Source organism: Phyllobates terribilis, unplaced genomic scaffold, assembly GCF_046119375.1.
Source record: "Phyllobates terribilis strain yellow unplaced genomic scaffold, ASM4611937v1 Scaffold_4__5_contigs__length_816908805, whole genome shotgun sequence".
In the NCBI taxonomy this organism is placed as follows: domain Eukaryota; kingdom Metazoa; phylum Chordata; class Amphibia; order Anura; family Dendrobatidae; genus Phyllobates; species Phyllobates terribilis.
This window is the reverse complement of record NW_027362764.1, coordinates 754,590,945-754,610,495: the sequence shown is the minus strand read 5'-3', so window position 1 is coordinate 754,610,495 and position 19,551 is coordinate 754,590,945. Positions and strand designations below refer to the sequence as shown.

Sequence of the window (19,551 nt, the reverse complement as noted above, 5' to 3'; positions counted from 1 at the left end):
AGTGTGCACATGTAGGTGTCTGTATATATAGTGAGCGTGCACGTGTAGGTGTCTGTATATATAGTGAGCGTGCACGTGTAGGTGTCTGTATATATAGTGAGCGTGCACGTGTAGGTGTCTGTATATATAGTGAGCGTGCACGTGTAGGTGTCTGTATATATAGTGAGTGTGCACATGTAGGTGTCTGTATATATAGTGAGCGTGCACATGTAGGTGTCTGTATACATAGTGAGCGTGCAAGTGTAGGTGTCTGTATATATAGTGAGCGTGCACATGTAGGTGTCTGTATACATAGTGAGCGTGCAAGTGTAGGTGTCTATATATAGTGAGCGTGCACGTGTAGGTGTCTATATATAGTGAGCGTGCACGTGTAGGTCTCTATATATTGTGAGCGTGCACGTGTAGGTGTCTGTATATATAGTGAGCGTGCACGTGTAGGTGTCTGTATATATAGTGAGCGTGCACGTGTAGGTGTCTGTATATATAGTGAGCGTGCACGTGTAGGTGTCTGTATATATAGTGAGCGTGCACGTGTAGGTGTCTATATATAGTGAGCGTGCACGTGTAGGTGTCTGTATATATAGTGAGTGTGCACATGTAGCTGTCTGTATATATAGTGAGCGTGTCCGTGTAGGTGTCTGTATATATAGTGAGCGTGCATATGTAGATGTCTGTATATATAGTGAGTGTGCACATGTAGGTGTCTGTATATATAGTGAGCGTGCACGTGTAGGTGTCTGTATATATAGTGAGCGTGCACGAGTAGGTGTCTATATATAGTGAGCGTGCACGTGTAGGTGTCTGTATATATAGTGAGCGTGCACGTGTAGGTGTCTGTATATATAGTGAGTGTGCACATGTAGGTGTCTGTATATATAGTGAGCGTGCATATGTAGATGTCTGTATATATAGTGAGTGTGCACATGTAGGTGTCTGTATATATAGTGAGCGTGCCCGTGTAGGTGTCTGTATATATAGTGAGCGTGCATATGTAGATGTCTGTATATATAGTGAGTGTGCACATGTAGGTGTCTGTATATATAGTGAGCGTGCACATGTAGGTGTCTGTATATATAGTGAGCGTGCACGTGTAGGTGTCTATATATAGTGAGCGTGCCCGTGTAGGTGTCTGTATATATAGTGAGCGTGCACGTGTAGGTGTCTGTATATATAGTGAGCGTGCACGTGTAGGTGTCTGTATATATAGTGAGCGTGCCCGTGTAGGTGTCTGTATATATAGTGAGCGTGCATATGTAGATGTCTGTATATATAGTGAGTGTGCACATGTAGGTGTCTGTATATATAGTGAGCGTGCACGTGTAGGTGTCTGTATATATAGTGAGCGTGCACGAGTAGGTGTCTATATATAGTGAGCGTGCACGTGTAGGTGTCTGTATATATAGTGAGCGTGCATATGTAGATGTCTGTATATATAGTGAGTGTGCACATGTAGGTGTCTATATATAGTGAGTGTGCCCGTGTAGGTCTCTGTATATATAGTGAGCGTGCACGTGTAGGTGTCTATATATAGTGAGTGTGCACATGTAGGTGTCTGTATATATAGTGAGCGTGCCCGTGTAGGTGTCTGTATATATAGTGAGCGTGCATATGTAGATGTCTGTATATATAGTGAGTGTGCACATGTAGGTGTCTGTATATATAGTGAGCGTGCACATGTAGGTGTCTGTATATATAGTGAGCGTGCCCGTGTAGGTGTCTGTATATATAGTGAGCGTGCATATGTAGATGTCTGTATATATAGTGAGTGTGCACATGTAGGTGTCTGTATATATAGTGAGCGTGCACGTGTAGGTGTCTGTATATATAGTGAGCGTGCACGAGTAGGTGTCTATATATAGTGAGCGTGCACGTGTAGGTGTCTGTATATATAGTGAGCGTGCACGTGTAGGTGTCTGTATATATAGTGAGTGTGCACATGTAGGTGTCTGTATATATAGTGAGCGTGCACGTGTAGGTGTCTGTATATATAGTGAGCGTGCACGTGTAGGTGTCTGTATATATAGTGAGCGTGCACGAGTAGGTGTCTATATATAGTGAGCGTGCACGTGTAGGTGTCTGTATATATAGTGAGCGTGCACGTGTAGGTGTCTGTATATATAGTGAGTGTGCACATGTAGGTGTCTGTATATATAGTGAGCGTGCACGTGTAGGTGTCTGTATATATAGTGAGCGTGCACATGTAGGTGTCTGTATATATAGTGAGCGTGCCCGTGTAGGTGTCTGTATATATAGTGAGCGTGCACGTGTAGGTGTCTGTATATATAGTGAGCGTGCACGTGTAGGTGTCTGTATATATAGTGAGCGTGCACGAGTAGGTGTCTATATATAGTGAGCGTGCACGTGTAGGTGTCTGTATATATAGTGAGCGTGCACGTGTAGGTGTCTGTATATATAGTGAGCGTGCACATGTAGGTGTCTGTATATATAGTGAGCGTGCCCGTGTAGGTGTCTGTATATATAGTGAGCGTGCATATGTAGATGTCTGTATATATAGTGAGTGTGCACATGTAGGTGTCTGTATATATAGTGAGCGTGCACGTGTAGGTGTCTGAATATATAGTGAGTGTGCACATGTAGGTGTCTGTATATATAGTGAGCGTGCACGTGTAGGTGTCTGTATATATAGTGAGCGTGCACGAGTAGGTGTCTATATATAGTGAGCGTGCACGTGTAGGTGTCTGTATATATAGTGAGCGTGCACGTGTAGGTGTCTGTATATATAGTGAGCGTGCACATGTAGGTGTCTGTATATATAGTGAGCGTGCCCGTGTAGGTGTCTGTATATATAGTGAGCGTGCATATGTAGATGTCTGTATATATAGTGAGTGTGCACATGTAGGTGTCTGTATATATAGTGAGCGTGCACGTGTAGGTGTCTGTATATATAGTGAGCGTGCACGAGTAGGTGTCTATATATAGTGAGCGTGCACGTGTAGGTGTCTGTATATATAGTGAGCGTGCACGTGTAGGTGTCTGTATATATAGTGAGTGTGCACATGTAGGTGTCTGTATATATAGTGAGCGTGCATATGTAGATGTCTATATATATAGTGAGCGTGCACGTGTAGGTGTCTGTATATATAGTGAGCGTGCACGTGTAGGTGTCTGTATATATAGTGAGCGTGCACGTGTAGGTGTCTATGTATAGTGAGCGTGCACGTGTAGGTCTCTGTATATATAGTGAGCGTGCATATGTAGATGTCTGTATATATAGTGAGTGTGCATGTGTAGGTGTCTGTATATATAGTGAGAGTGCACGTGTAGGTCTCTGTATATATAGTGAGCGTGCACGTGTAGGTGTCTGTATATATAGTGAGCGTGCACGTGTAGGTCTCTGTATATATAGTGAGCGTGCACGTGTAGGTGTCTGTATATATAGTGAGCGTGTATGTGTAAGTGTCTGTATATATAGTGAGTGTGCATATGTAGGTGTCTATGTATAGTGAGCGTGCATGTGTAAGTGTCTGTATATATAGTGAGCGTGCACATGTAGGTGTCTATGTATAGTGAGCGTGCACGTGTAGGTCTCTGTATATATAGTGAGCGTGCACATGTAGGTGTCTGTATATATAGTGAGCGTGTATGTGTAAGTGTCTGTATATATAGTGAGTGTGTATATGTAGGTGTCTATGTATAGTGAGCGTGCACGTGTAGGTGTCTGTATGTATAGTGAGCGTGCACGTGTAGGTGTCTGTATATATAGTGAGCGTGCACGTGTAGGTTTCTGTATATATAGTGAGCGTGCACGTGTAGGTGTCTGTATATATAGTGAGCGTGCACGTGTAGGTGTCTGTATATATAGTGAGCGTGCACGTGTAGGTGTCTGTATACATAGTGAGCGTGCACGTGTAGGTCTCTGTATATATAGTGAGCGTGCACGTGTAGGTGTTTGTATATATAGTGAGCGTGCACGTGTAGGTGTCTGTATATATAGTGAGCGTGCACGTGTAGGTGTCTATGTATAGTGAGCGTGCATATGTAGATGTCTGTATATATAGTGAGTGTGCATATGTAGGTGTCTGTATATATAGTGAGCGTGTACATGTAGGTGTCTGTATATATAGTGAGCGTGCCCGTGTAGGTCTCTGTATACATAGTGAGCGTGCACATGTAGGTGTCTGTATATATAGTGAGCGTGCACGTGTAGGTGTCTGTATATATAGTGAGCGTGCACGTGTAGGTGTCTGTATATATAGTGAGCGTGCACGTGTAGATCTCTGTATATATAGTGAGTGTGCACATGTAGGTCTCTGTATATATAGTGAGCGTGCACATGTAGGTCTCTGTATATATAGTGAGCGTGCACGTGTAGATGTCTGTATATATAGTGAGTGTGCACATGTAGGTGTCTGTATATATAGTGAGCGTGCACGTGTAGGTGTCTGTATATATAGTGAGCGTGCACGTGTAGGTCTCTGTATATATAGTGAGCGTGCACATGTAGGTGTCTGTATATATAGTGAGCGTGTATGTGTAAGTGTCTGTATATATAGTGAGTGTGTATATGTAGGTGTCTATGTATAGTGAGCGTGCATGTGTAAGTGTCTGTATACATAGTGAGCGTGCACGTGTAGGTGTCTGTATGTATAGTGAGCGTGCACGTGTAGGTGTCTGTATATATATAGTGAGCGTGCACGTGTAGGTGTCTGTATATATAGTGAGCGTGCACGTGTAGGTTTCTGTATATATAGTGAGCGTGCACGTGTAGGTGTCTGTATATATAGTGAGCGTGCACGTGTAGGTGTCTGTATATATAGTGAGCGTGCACGTGTAGGTGTCTGTATACATAGTGAGCGTGCACGTGTAGGTCTCTGTATATATAGTGAGCGTGCACCTGTAGGTGTCTGTATATATAGTGAGCGTGCACGTGTAGGTGTCTGTATATATAGTGAGCGTGCACGTGTAGGTGTCTATGTATAGTGAGGGTGCATATGTAGATGTCTGTATATATAGTGAGTGTGCATATGTAGGTGTCTGTATATATAGTGAGCGTGTACATGTAGGTGTCTGTATATATAGTGAGCGTGTACATGTAGGTGTCTGTATATATAGTGAGCGTGCCAGTGTAGGTCTCTGTATACATAGTGAGCGTGCACATGTAGGTGTCTGTATATATAGTGAGCGTGCACGTGTAGGTGTCTGTATATATAGTGAGCGTGCACGTGTAGGTGTCTGTATATATAGTGAGCGTGCACGTGTAGATCTCTGTATATATAGTGAGTGTGCACATGTAGGTCTCTGTATATATAGTGAGCGTGCACATGTAGGTCTCTGTATATATAGTGAGCGTGCACGTGTAGATGTCTGTATATATAGTGAGCGTGCACGTGTAGGTGTCTGTATATATAGTGAGCGTGCACATGTAGGTCTCTGTATATATAGTGAGCGTGCACATGTAGGTCTCTGTATATATAGTGAGCGTGCACGTGTAGATGTCTGTATATATAGTGAGTGTGCATATGTAGGTGTCTATGTATAGTGAGCGTGCATGTGTAAGTGTCTGTATATATTGTGAGCGTGCACGTGTAGGTGTCTGTACACATAGTGAGCGTGCACGTGTAGGTGTCTGTATGTATAGTGAGCGTGCACGTGTAGGTGTTTGTATATTTAGTGAGCGTGCACGTGTAGGTTTCTGTATATATAGTGAGCGTGCACGTGTAGGTCTCTGTATATATAGTGAGCGTGCACGTGTAGGTTTCTGTATATATAGTGAGCGTGCACGTGTAGGTGTCTGTATATATAGTGAGCGTGCACGTGTAGGTGTCTGTATATATAGTGAGCGTGCACGTGTAGGTGTCTGTATACATAGTGAGCGTGCACGTGTAGGTCTCTGTATATATAGTGAGCGTGCACCTGTAGGTGTCTGTATATATAGTGAGCGTGCACGTGTAGGTGTCTGTATATATAGTGAGCGTGCACGTGTAGGTGTCTGTATATATAGTGAGCGTGCACGTGTAGGTGTCTATGTATAGTGAGCGTGCATATGTAGATGTCTGTATATATAGTGAGTGTGCATATGTAGGTGTCTGTATATATAGTGAGCGTGTACATGTAGGTGTCTGTATATATAGTGAGCGTGCCCGTGTAGGTCTCTGTATACATAGTGAGCGTGCACGTCTAGGTGTCTGTATATATAGTGAGCGTGCACGTGTAGGTGTCTGTATATATAGTGAGCGTGCACGTGTAGGTCTCTGTATATATAGTGAGTGTGCACATGTAGGTCTCTGTATATATAGTGAGCGTGCACATGTAGGTCTCTGTATATATAGTGAGCGTGCACGTGTAGATGTCTGTATATATAGTGAGCGTGCACGTGTAGGTGTCTATATATAGTGAGCGTGCACGTGTAGGTGTCTGTATATATAGTGAGCGTGCCCGTGTAGGTGTCTGTATATATAGTGAGCGTGCACGTGTAGGTGTCTGTATATATAGTGAGTGTGCACATGTAGGTGTCTGTATATATAGTGAGCGTGCACATGTAGGTGTCTGTATATATAGTGAGCGTGCACGTGTAGGTGTCTGTATATATAGTGAGCGTGCACGTGTAGGTCTCTGTATATATAGTGAGCGTGCACGTGTAGGTGTCTGTATACATAGTGAGCGTGCACGTGTAGGTGTCTATATATAGTGAGCGTGCACGTGTAGGTGTCTATATATAGTGAGCGTGCACGTGTAGGTGTCTGTATATATAGTGAGCGTGCACGTGTAGGTGTCTGTATATATAGTGAGCGTGCACGTGTAGGTGTCTGTATATATAGTGAGTGTGCACGTGTAGGTGTCTGTATATATAGTGAGTGTGCACATGTAGGTGTCTGTATATATAGTGAGCGTGCACATGTAGGTGTCTGTATATATAGTGAGTGTGCATATGTAGGTGTCTATGTATAGTGAGCGTGCACGTGTAGGTGTCTGTATATATAGTGAGCGTGCACGTGTAGGTCTCTGTATATATAGTGAGCGTGCACGTGTAGGTGTCTGTATACATAGTGAGCGTGCACGTGTAGGTGTCTATATATAGTGAGCGTGCACGTGTAGGTGTCTATATATAGTGAGCGTGCACGTGTAGGTGTCTGTATATATAGTGAGCGTGCACGTGTAGGTGTCTGTATATATAGTGAGCGTGCACGTGTAGGTGTCTATATATAGTGAGCATGCACGTGTAGGTCTCTGTATACATAGTGAGCGTGCATGTGTAGGTGTCTGTATATATAGTGAGCGTGCATGTGTAGGTGTCTGTATATATAGTGAGCGTGCACGTGTAGGTGTCTGTATATATAGTGAGCGTGCACGTGTAGGTGTCTATATATAGTGAGCATGCACGTGTAGGTCTCTGTATACATAGTGAGCGTGCATGTGTAGGTGTCTGTATATATAGTGAGCGTGCATGTGTAGGTGTCTGTATATATAGTGAGTGTGCACATGTAGGTGTCTGTATATATAGTGAGTGTGCATATGTAGGTGTTAATGTATAGTGAGCGTTCATGTGTAAGTGTCTGTATATATAGTGAGCGTGCACGTGTAGGTGTCTGTATGTATAGTGAGCGTGCACGTGTAGGTCTCTGTATATATAGTGAGCGTGCACGTGTAGGTGTCTGTATACATAGTGAGCGTGCACGTGTAGGTGTCTATATATAGTGAGCGTGCACGTGTAGGTGTCTATATATAGTGAGCGTGCACGTGTAGGTGTCTGTATATATAGTGAGCGTGCACGTGTAGGTGTCTGTATATATAGTGAGCGTGCACGTGTAGGTGTCTGTATATATAGTGAGCGTGCACGTGTAGGTGTCTATATATAGTGAGCGTGCACGTGTAGGTGTCTGTATATATAGTGAGCGTGCACGTGTAGGTGTCTGTATATATAGTGAGCGTGCACGTGTAGGTGTCTGTATATATAGTGAGCGTGCACGTGTAGGTGTCTATATATAGTGAGCGTGCACGTGTAGGTGTCTGTATATATAGTGAGCGTGCACGTGTAGGTGTCTGTATATATAGTGAGCGTGCACGTGTAGGTGTCTATGTATAGTGAGCGTGCATGTGTAAGTGTCTGTATATATAGTGAGTGTGCACGTGTAGATGTCTGTATATATATAGTGAGCGTGCACGTGTAGGTGTCTATATATAGTGAGCGTGCACGTGTAGGTGTCTATATATAGTGAGCGTGCACGTGTAGGTGTCTGTATATATATAGTGAGCGTGCACGTGTAGGTGTCTATATATAGTGAGCGTGCACGTGTAGGTGTCTATATATAGTGAGCGTGCACGTGTAGGTGTCTGTATATATAGTGAGCGTGCACGTGTAGGTGTCTATATATAGTGAGCGTGCACGTGTAGGTGTCTGTATATATAGTGAGTGTGCACGTGTAGGTGTCTATGTATAGTGAGCGTGCACGTGTAGGTCTCTGTATATATTGTGAGTGTGCATATGTAGGTGTCTATGTATAGTGAGCGTGCATGTGTAAGTGTCTGTATATATAGTGAGTGTGCACGTGTAGATGTCTGTATATATAGTGAGCGTGCACGTGTAGGTGTCTGTATGTATAGTGAGCGTGCACGTGTAGGCCTCTGTATATATAGTGAGCGTGCACGTGTAGGTGTCTGTATATATAGTCAGAGTGCACGTGTAGGTGTCTGTATATATAGTGAGCGTGCACGTGTAGGCCTCTGTATATATAGTGAGCGTGCACGTGTAGGTGTCTGTATATATAGTGAGCGTGCACGTGTAGGTGTCTGTATATATAGTGAGCGTGCACGTGTAGGTGTCTGTATATATAGTGAGAGTGCACGTGTAGGTGTCTGTATATATAGTGAGCGTGCACGTGTAGGTGTCTGTATATATAGTGAGCGTGCACGTGTAGGTGTCTGTATATATAGTGAGCGTGCACCATTGTGAATTGGAGGATGGGGGGACAGAATATTTGCACTTTGGTCACCAGTGGGTTAATGTGACGTCACACTGCTACTTAGTAACTTGACTTCTATCAATTTAAATCCTGATACATTGTAACAATTGATTCTTCATTGTCGGCTGTTGCCGCGGAGACGATACCTGTCAGTGACGTGTCCGCGCTGTGCCTGTGCGCGTCCCGTGATACAAGACTCGTTTATTGTGAAATATTCAGCAATTTCTGAATACGGCAAAGGGAAAAAAAAAATATTTTCCGGATGAGTGACTGCGGTTACTCCGGAGAACGCTTCCCAAATTCCAATCCTATTTATCCACGATGAGAGGGAGCGATGAATGAAAAGATACTTGCTCCAAATATACCCTCAGAACTTGTAGCCAAGAATCCGGCCTCCTCCAGAGACATCCACAGACGTATTGTAAATCCACGGAGAGAGTCCACACATGCCACCGGGGGAGAGACGGTCGATGTGGCCCTGAAAAAAAGAAAGAAATAATCAGCAGCTGATTGGAGAAATTCTGAGCCGACACAATATCTGTGAAGGGTGAGGGTACTGTCTGGACTATAAAGAGTCAAGGAAAAACTCCCTGACTTTTTAAGTTTACTGGCCCTTTAAGAAAATGATGAAAAACTATGACCCTTTTTTGTGAGGTCAGAGGGGCGTGGCATGACACAGGTATTCACAGAACATCAGCTGGGATATTTCTCTGTTAAGCTCCACCCCCTCAGCCAAATTTTGCTTTACATCATTCTCTTAAAGCGCCAGTCACACATAAATGTATATAATGGCTATCACAAATGGACACGCATATGATAAAGTAGGAAGCTAGACCTTTCATTTATTGATTAATAACCTTTAAATGACTGATGTAAGAGAGCAATATGCTGCATTCATCAGAACAGAAATAAAGACATTGTACGTAGTGTCCCTTTAAGAGATTTTGACACTGCACCTTAATGGGGATTCCAATATTATATATTTGAAACCCCATTAAGCAAGCAGAGATATTGAAAAGTTATGAAATCCCAGGACGTTCCCTTACACCTAAAGACAGAAAAAGCCATTAAAGGGGTATTCCGACAACAGACTTTAATAGCATATGTATGTGCCTCCCAACATACTGTACTGTCACTTTAAATTTCTGCTGACTATGTGCTACAGTTAACTTTGATTTCGGATGCCTTGACCCATCCCTGACTTTACCATTTATTGCCACACACTGCATATCGGCCATACAATTAGAAATATGGAGGAAGCATAGCCGAGTTGCTTTGGCGCAGCCGAGCTGCTTTGGAGTAGCAGGGCCGAGCTGCTTTGGAGTAGCAGGGCCGAGCTGCTTTGCGCAGCAGGGCCGAGCTGCTTTGGCGCAGCAGGGCCGAGCTGCTTTGGCGTAGCAGGGCCGAGCTGCTTTGGCGCAGCACGGCCGAGCTGCTTTGGCGCAGCAGGGCCGAGCTGCTTTGGTGCAGCAGGGCCGAGCTGCTTTGGCGTAGCACGGCCGAGCTGCTTTGGAGTAGCAGGGTTGAGCTGCTTTGGCGTAGCAGGGCCGAGCTGCTTTGGCGCAGCACGGCCGAGCTGCTTTGGAGTAGCAGGGCCGAGCTGTTTTGGAGTAGCAGGGCCGAGCTGCTTTGGCGTAGCAGGGCCGAGCTGCTTTGGCGCAGCACGGCCGAGCTGCTTTGGCGCAGCACGGCCGAGCTGCTTTGGAGTAGCAGGGCCGAGCTGTTTTGGAGTAGCAGGGCCGAGCTGCTTTGGCGTAGCAGGGCCGAGCTGCTTTGGCGCAGCACGGCCGAGCTGCTTTGGCGCAGCAGGGCCGAGCTGCTTTGGCACAGCAGGGCCAAGCTGCTTTGGCGCAGCACGGCCGAGCTGCTTTGGAGTAGCAGGGCCGAGCTGCTTTGGAGTAGCAGGGCCGAGCTGCTTTGGTGTAGCAGAGTTGGGGTTGTTATTTCACACTAGTCCATGGTACAAAGTTGATTTTGCCACTGAAATAAGACAAATTCAGCTCTGCTACATCGGCGGGGGGTCTTTGTCATCTGACACAGTTGTACAACTCAGAAACTTGTTAATTAAACCTGAGCTCTTAATAAAAAAAAGAAAAAGTCAGCATTAATCCATGTGTAGAGAAGAGAAGCCAAGACGCCTCTGGTGAGCGGCCAGCCCCTTCCCCCCCCAGTGCATCTCTCTCTGTTACCAGATATTTCATCAGCCAGCCCCCTCCCTGTAAAGATGCTCTCAAACTGAACAATAAACTACTAAAGAGCCTGAAAAGCTCAAGAGACAATTAAAAATCACTAAATATTTAACTAGGGATGGCGATATTATTTAGGAATTCAATAGCAGGATTATGGCGGAGCTATATAATATAGTATTATGTAAGAACTATATAGGTAGTAAAGATAATGGAAGGTAAATTGGGCAATTTACTAAAAAGAAGGACAACAAAAACCCCAAGGGCAAACTAGAATCATTCATTTATATTTAGCTGTGCATGGCGGTATTATTAATTCAATAGCAGGATTATGGCAGAGCTATAAAGTATATAGAAGTCTTATGTAAGAACTATATGGTAGTAGAGATAATGGAAGGTAAACTGGATAATTTACTTAAAAGAAGGAAGATTGATTCCTCAAGAGAACTAGAATCATTCATTTATATTTAGAGGTGTATGGCGGTATTATTTAATAGCAGGATTATGACAGAGCTACTGTACATGGAAATATTACTCTATGTGAGCACTACATGGCAGTTTTATCTGGTATTTTATTATATGGTATTTTTTATGTGGGTTGAATACGAGAGCCTCATCTTGAAACTATATGGCGGCATTATATGAACTAAAATGATGAAAAGCTGTCTTAAAATGGCAAGTAATGGCCCTATTATATTTCGGATCCTACAGAAAATCTCTTCCCCCTTCTTTTTTTTTAAAGAAAATTTAGATATGTTATTGTTATCAGAGTTTGTCACAAACACAAAAATTTGGGTGCACATGGCAACAGAATTTACACAAGATTTGCCCATCAACAGCACAGAAAAGATGCATGTTAAATGTCAAAACGGATTCTGCACAGAAGCTGCAGAGCGCAGTCGTATGTGGATGAGCCCCAAGTAACAGTAGTAATCTGAGTGCGGATCGGCTTGATGTCAACTGCAAACCTGTGGCAGAAATCCGCAGGTCGACCTCAGATTTCTGCATATCTGTAGAATATACCATGAATACCCAACAGATGTGGCCTCACCGCTATAACCAACATTTATCTCAAGAATTGGACCCAATTAGCTTTTTTTGAGAGTGATGAAGCAGCTGCGCATGCTCATTCGTCTCCATTCATTTCTATGGGAGTTCTTCATCTCTAGCAGTGGGCAACAGAGTCTATTTCTACAATGAAGAGGATGTCGCATATGTGCAGCAGTCTCCTTACATTTGTAGGGCTGCTCTTCATCTCTAGCAGTGGGCAACAGGGCCTTTTTCTACAATGAAGAGGATGCCGCGAATGCGCAGCTATCTCCTTACATTTCTATGGGAGTTCTCCATTGCTATAAGCTCGTAAAGATACCCCATTCTTCTAGAGAGATGTGGGTCCCATCGCTGAAACCTCCATCTAGAACGGGGCTTCAGTTCTTGATTTTAGGAATAAAGAGGTGGCTGCGCATGTGTAGCCAACTCCATTCTTTTTTATTGCAGCTCTCCATCCCTAGCAGTGGTCAACAGTGCCCTATTCTCAAGGTACATACAGCCCCACCACTGCGACCAACATCTAAAATGGAGTTTACATTACACAGTTTTGGGATTGAAGAGGAGGTTGCGCGTGCGCAGAAGTCTCCATTAATTTCTGTGTGAGTTGTCCATTTCTGTAAGCTCGCAAGGGGGCCCCATTCCTCCAGAGAGATGTGGGTCCCACTGCCGAAACCTCCATCTAGAATGGGGCATCATTTCATGTGTGTAGGGATAAAGAGGTGGCTGCGCATGTGCAGAAATCCTCATTTTTTTCTAGGGCTGCTCTCCATATCTAGCTGCGTTCAGCAGTGCCATATTCTAAAGGGAGAATCGGTCCCACAACTGCAACCAACATCTAAAATGGGATTTACATTGCACAGTTCTGGGAATGAAGAGGAGCCGTCTTCATTAATTTCTATGGGAGTTCTCCATTCCTGTAAGCTTGCAAGGTGGCCCCATTCCTCCAGAGAGATGTGGATCCCACCGCCGAAACCTCCATCTAGAACGGGGTTTCATTTCATGTTTGTAGGAATCAAGAGGTGGCTGCTCTCCATATCTAGCGGCGTTCAATAGTGCCATATTGTAAAGGTAGATACGGTTCCACCGTTGCAACCAACGTTTAAAATGGGATTTAGATTGCGCAGTTTTGGGAATGAAGAGGAGGTCGCACATGCGCAGCCGTCTTCATTAATTTCTATGGGAGTTCTTCATTCCCGTAAGCTTGTAAAAGGGACCCCATTCTTCTAGAGAGATGTGGGTACCACTGCAGAACCCTCCTTTAGAACAGGGCTTTATTAGATATTTTTAGAAATAAAGAGGTGGCCTCGCATGCGCAGCAATCTCCATTTTTCTCTAGGGCTGCTCTCCATGTCTAGCTGCTTTGAACAGTGCCCTATTCTCAAGGGAGGTGGGGTCCCACCTTTGCGAGTTACATCTAAAATGTAGGAGCATTTTTTGGGAATGAAGAGGAGGTTGCGCATGCGGAGCCATCTCCTTACATTTCTATAACAGTTCTCCATTCCTAACAACAAGCGACAGGTCCACATACTCATAAGAGATGCTGGTTCAACCGTTGCAACCTAGGTGGCTTCCATTGCCTATTTTAAGGAAAGAAGAGGTGGCCGCGCATGCGCAATCCTCTCCATTTGTTTTTATGGCCACTCTCCAGTACTAACAGTGCACAATGATGCCACATCATACCCAAGAGAGATGCTGGTCCAACCGTGCAACATGCGTCTAGTACAGGGCTCCATTCTGTGGGTTTAGGAACGAAGAGGTGGCTGAAGATGCGCAGCCCTCTCCGTTCATTTCTATGGACCACGTCCATTCCTGACAGAGCCCCATTCTCAAGAGAAAGCTCTTGAATGACAAACATGACTTGTAACCCAGCTTTCGCAGGAACAGATAGAACCATAACAAGGTGAATATAAGGTAAAAATGTTGCTTCTGTGTTAATTAGGGACAAGACATTTGTGAGCGCAGCAAGGACTTCCCACCGGGGGGGACAGATCTTCTATGTATATTTGCACATCCAGAGCCCTGAGCGCACCCATCAGGACAACATCCTCTGTCACTGGGCTAAGAACAGTTTGGCCTCTGGCGGTGTCGGATGTTTTTCTTAAGGGCATACATCCAACGTAAAGCTGCAATAAAGAAGAGAAGATGTTCGGGAAAAGACTATATATGGAAAGAAGTCTGAGACGTGAAGGATAAATTGCAGTTAGGACTGAGGCGCTGCCTCCGATAGACGAGAGGGAATGTCATTTTCATGAGAACGGCGATGGAAGATTTTATATACAGATACTCGGCAGAGGACAGAATGAGGACAAGTGGCACCGGACTTGGGAAAAGGGTCAATTTCCAGCTGCAGACTTAGTATGCTTCAGAAGATCTGAGACGCTCATGAGACTTTATATCTTATTACAAAATTCAGCCCCTAAAAGTTGAATGATAAATTCACCTCTGCTACATCCAGAGTTCACACAGGGATACAGGAACTCAACAAGTGTGTCTTTGTAATGTTTCCCAGAGGTCAGTAGGGTCCAGGGACTATGGACGGCCATTCTCACGACCTACAGTCCCGGAGATAATTCCATACTCAATGGGTTACTGAGGGTCTTAATCAGGAATCCCAAATCCTAGAATTCCTAGACCAACTCTTAATTAATGCTCCAAAATTATGGCCACATTAGGTAATACCACAGCAATTATATTCTTGTATGCAGGAGCAGTATTATAGTAGTTATATTCTTGTACATAGGGGCAGTATTATAGTAGTTATATTCTTGTACATAGGAGCAGTATTATAGTAGTTATATTTTTGTACATAGAGGCAGTATTATAGTAGTTATATTCTTGTACATAGGAGCAGTATTATAGTAGTTATATTCTTGCACATAGGGGCAGTATTATAGTAGTTATATTCTTGTATATAGGAGCAGTATTATATTAGTTATATTCTTGTATATAGGAGCAGTATTATAGTAGTTATATTCTTGTACATAGGGGGCAGTATTATAGTAGTTATATTCTTGTACATAGGGGCAGTATTATTGTAGTTATATTCTTGTACATAGGGGGCAGTATTATAGTAGTTATATTCTTGTACATAGGAGCAGTATTATATTAGTTATATTCTTGTATATAGGAGCAGTATTATAGTAGTTATATTCTTGTACATAGGGGGTAGTATTATAGTAATTATATTCTTGTACATAGGAGCAGTATTATAGTAGTTATATTCTTGTACATAGGGGCAGCATTATAGTAGTTATATTCTTGTACATAGGGGGCAGTATTATAGTAGTTATATTCTTGTACATAGGGGCAGTATTACAGTAGTTATATTCTTGTACATAGGAGCAGCATTATAATAGTTATATTCTTGTACATAGGGGGCAGTATTATAGTAGTTATATTCTTGTACATAGGAGCAGTATTATAGTAGTTATATTCTTGTACATAGGGGCAGTATTATAGTAGTTATATTCTTGTACATAGGAGCAGTATTATATTAGTTATATTCTTGTATATAGGAGCAGTATTATAGTAGTTATATTCTTGTACATAGGGGACAGTATTATAGTAGTTATATTCTTGTACATAGGGGGCAGTATTATAGTAGTTATATTCTTGTACATAGGGGGCAGTATTATCGTAGTTATATTCTTGTACATAGGAGCAGTATTATAGTAGTTATATTCTTGTACATGGGGGCAGTATTATAGTAGATATATTCGTGTACATAGGAGCAGTATTATCGTAGTTACATTCTTGTACATAGGAGCAGTATTATAGTAGTTATATTCTTGTACATAGGGGGCAGTATTATAGTAGTTATATTCTTGTACATAGGGGCAGTATTATCGTAGTTATATTCATGTATATAGGAGCAGTATTATAGTAGTTATATTCTTATACATAGGGGGCAGTGTTATAGTAGTTATATTCTTGTACATAAGGGGCAGTATTATAGTAGTTATATTCTTGTATATAGGAGCAGTATTATAGTAGTGATATTCTTGTATATAGGAGCAGTATTATAGTAGTGATATTCTTGTACATGGGGCAGTATTATAGTAGATATATTCGTGTACATAGGAGCAGTATTATCGTAGTTATATTCATGTATATAGAAGCAGTATTATAGTAGTTATATTCTTGTACATAGGAGCAGTATTATAGTAGTTATATTCTTGTACATAGGAGCAGTATTATAGTAGTTATATTCTTATACATAGGGGGCAGTATTATAGTAGTTATATTCTTGTACATAAGGGGCAGTATTATAGTAATTATATTCTTGTATATAGGAGCAGTATTATAGTAGTGATATTCTTGTACATAGGAGCAGTATTATAGTAGTTATATTCTTGTACATAGGAGCAGTATTATAGTAGTTATATTCTTGTATATAGGGGGCAGTATTATAGTAGTTATATTCTTGTACATAAGGGGCAGTATTATAGTAATTATATTCTTGTATATAGGAGCAGTATTATAGTAGTTATATTCTTGTACATAGGAGCAGTATTATAGTAGTGATATTCTTGTACGTAGGGGCAGAATTATAGTAGTGATATTCTTGTACATAGGAGCAGTATTATAGTAGTTATATTCTTGTACATAGGGACAGTATTATAGTAGCTATATTCTTTTACATAGGGAGCAGTATTCTAATGGTCATAATCTTGTATATATAAGGATTTTATGTGAGTAGCTGACATTGAATTCTTAGCAGATGATTTTTATTTCATGTATGGACTCAGCCATAACCCACATCTCAGGTGTATTACTGTCCCCCGGGGAATCTGAGGTTAGGCGGTGTCCTGTAACGGAGATGATGTACGGTGATGACTGATGTGCTGGGTTTTCTACTCCCACCACCAACGGTTAGAGATTAACCACTAACAGGATCTGCCGGTGGGAATTTCTGCTCCACACTTATCTATGAGAACATTATTTGAAGTAAGAGCAACTTAAGAGTTCAAGGTTCTAGAGAACAGAAAAGCGCCCAATTCCCGAAGCAAAGTCTTCCCTGGGCATGACCGCACAACCCAGAGGTCCTCCAGATTCAGGATCAGGCCAACAACTGGGTCATGTTGGCTAGACAAAATATATCCACCTACCATATGATATATACTCTATATTACTGGTGTCCAACTATGTGGCCTTTGGCCTTTCAGGAATCAACCACGGCCAAGATGTGACTTACTTCTGCACCTACTATAGCTATGCCCAGTTTTTTCATGTGCCACTTTTTGAATGACCCTAAAAGTCACCGCAGAAGACATGTCCCATATCTCCCCATTTGGGTGGACCAAAAGAACATTTTGGCCCCAATGAGAAGACCAGGGACAATTGAGGGCCCTGCTCGACATTTTCCATTGTGGTCCACAAGCTTTAAGTGAAACCACTGGATCCCAAAGCAAGAAAAAGTCTTGGACAAAGTCCCCCATGTAACCATTGAGGAGGGTATAGTATAGACACAGTGGCGTTCTTAGCCCACTGGTTTCTATCTATTATCCTTCGGCTCAGTCTCAAACCATAGTGACTTGATGGATGAACGCTCTGCAGGAAGATCGATCTTGTGGAAGCCTAGTTAGGTCCACCAGGGTCTTCTCCACCATTATCTTGATAATATCAAGCCATCGGGTTGCTGGTCTTCCTCTTCACCCTGTTCCTTCTATTATTGCAACCATGATGTCCTTCTCCAGTGATTTCTATACTCATATGTGTCCAAAGTAGACAAGTTGTAGCTTGGTGATCCTTTCTTCTAGTCTGGCTTGATTTGTTTCAAAATTGATTTGTTTGTCCTTCTTGCCATCCATGGTATTGATAACATCCTTTTCCAGCACCACATTTCGAGGGTGTTGATTCTTCTTCAGTTTTGTTTCTTTATTGTCCAGGTTTCGCATCCATAGACCATATGTTACTACAGAAAAGACCAGACTATGTATGAGCCAGTAAAATGTTCCTTGATTTGAAGACCTTGTCCAGTGATGTAATTGTTGATTTGCCCATAGCTATTCTCCTATTGACTTCTGGTGTCATCGCTGCATCTTGAGTGATCATTGATTCGAGAAGGTTGAAGTCCTTTACAACCTCCAGTTGGTCGCCATCCATTTCAAAGTCTGGTTACTATAACCAAGGCAATATTGGGGCACGGCTATCAAGAGCAAATGTAAAGGAGTTCAAAAAAGGGAGATCAATGGGGGCGTGAATGATTTGCCCATCCTGACCATCTCTGCACAATATTGTCCATCATCCCAATGTCTACAATCCTGGGACTGACACGTATATTGTTATAGTGTTTGACAGCAGTTTGCGCAGAATCTCCTGGAGCAGGAAGCAGATTGTAAGCACAATTCCCTGTGTAATGAGAGTGGAATTGGTGAGTCAGCGAGCGCAGCATTATCCACCTCATCTAACAATAGGCCAGGAAAAAAAAAACATCTCCCAGGACCATCCCTCTCCACTTCAGGCACCATGTTCTCCCCTCTGTAAATCAGCATGGCTTTCCCGGCCCCAAAATTCTTATCTGAGCTTTATTTCTGTCTCCTACAAAAGCGAAATGTCAGTGTCATTTCCTGAACATCTGCCGGGCACACGACGGCGACGGGCCAGAAGAATGGCTCACCCTTGGGTTAACTTTCACTGCAGACATCGGAGGAGACTGGGTCATGCCAACAGAAAATGACAATGCCCCCGAGTCTTCCTATGCACAATAAGGACAATGGCCGGGGCCAGAATGAAATGGGAAATACCCTTTTCTGCATGGAGACAGTCAGTCGTGGGCTCAGCGAGAAAGCAAACAGAGGAATACAAAGACGCTGGCATTTAAATGTTCCAAAAACACAGGGATGCTAAAAATGCCTGCGGTACAGATGGAGCAGAGCGGAGCTCGCTCATGTGACACAAAGCTGTATTTCTTGGGGAAGTTTACATAGGACTGCAAGCAAAGAATACAAGAGCCAGTAATCATAGTGCACAAGATTAACCCAAATCATAGTGAAATATTGTACCAGCATCGCCAAATATTAGGGGAAGTTCAGAGTCCCAATGAAGCAGCCTTAGTCTCCCAGCACGAGTACAAAATGAGTTCCTAAATCACTAGGGATTATTATTCTGGCGTTTTTTTTTGTTTTTTTTTTTCGGATTTTGCCTTTTCTCCATCTGCACAATCCTATCCTGTAATCACAGACAATGATTGCACATTAGCGAAGAAAAATAGAAAGCTTAAAAAAAAAAAAAAAAAAAAATCATAAAATGAGAAACTGAGGATGAATGTTTGGTTTGGCTCTCTGCTTTTATAGTGGAAACCATCAGCAAGGCCAATTTTATTTTTTTACTGAAAGAGGTTGTCCACTACTTTATCGTTGAGGACTCATCCTTGGGATACAAAATGAAAAAGT

General features: G+C 42.7%; 1 long non-coding RNA gene across 1 annotated transcript in view; it reads right to left on the bottom strand.

The window, feature by feature from the left end:
- The window catches only part of LOC141266036 (uncharacterized), a 165,577-nt gene that overhangs the window by 61,770 nt on the left and 84,256 nt on the right, over nucleotides 1-19,551 (bottom strand). Inside the window, exon 3 of the long non-coding RNA XR_012320187.1 lies at nucleotides 9,068-9,399. This is a non-coding gene — a long non-coding RNA (uncharacterized lncRNA). The remainder of the gene's footprint in view (nucleotides 1-9,067; nucleotides 9,400-19,551) is intronic.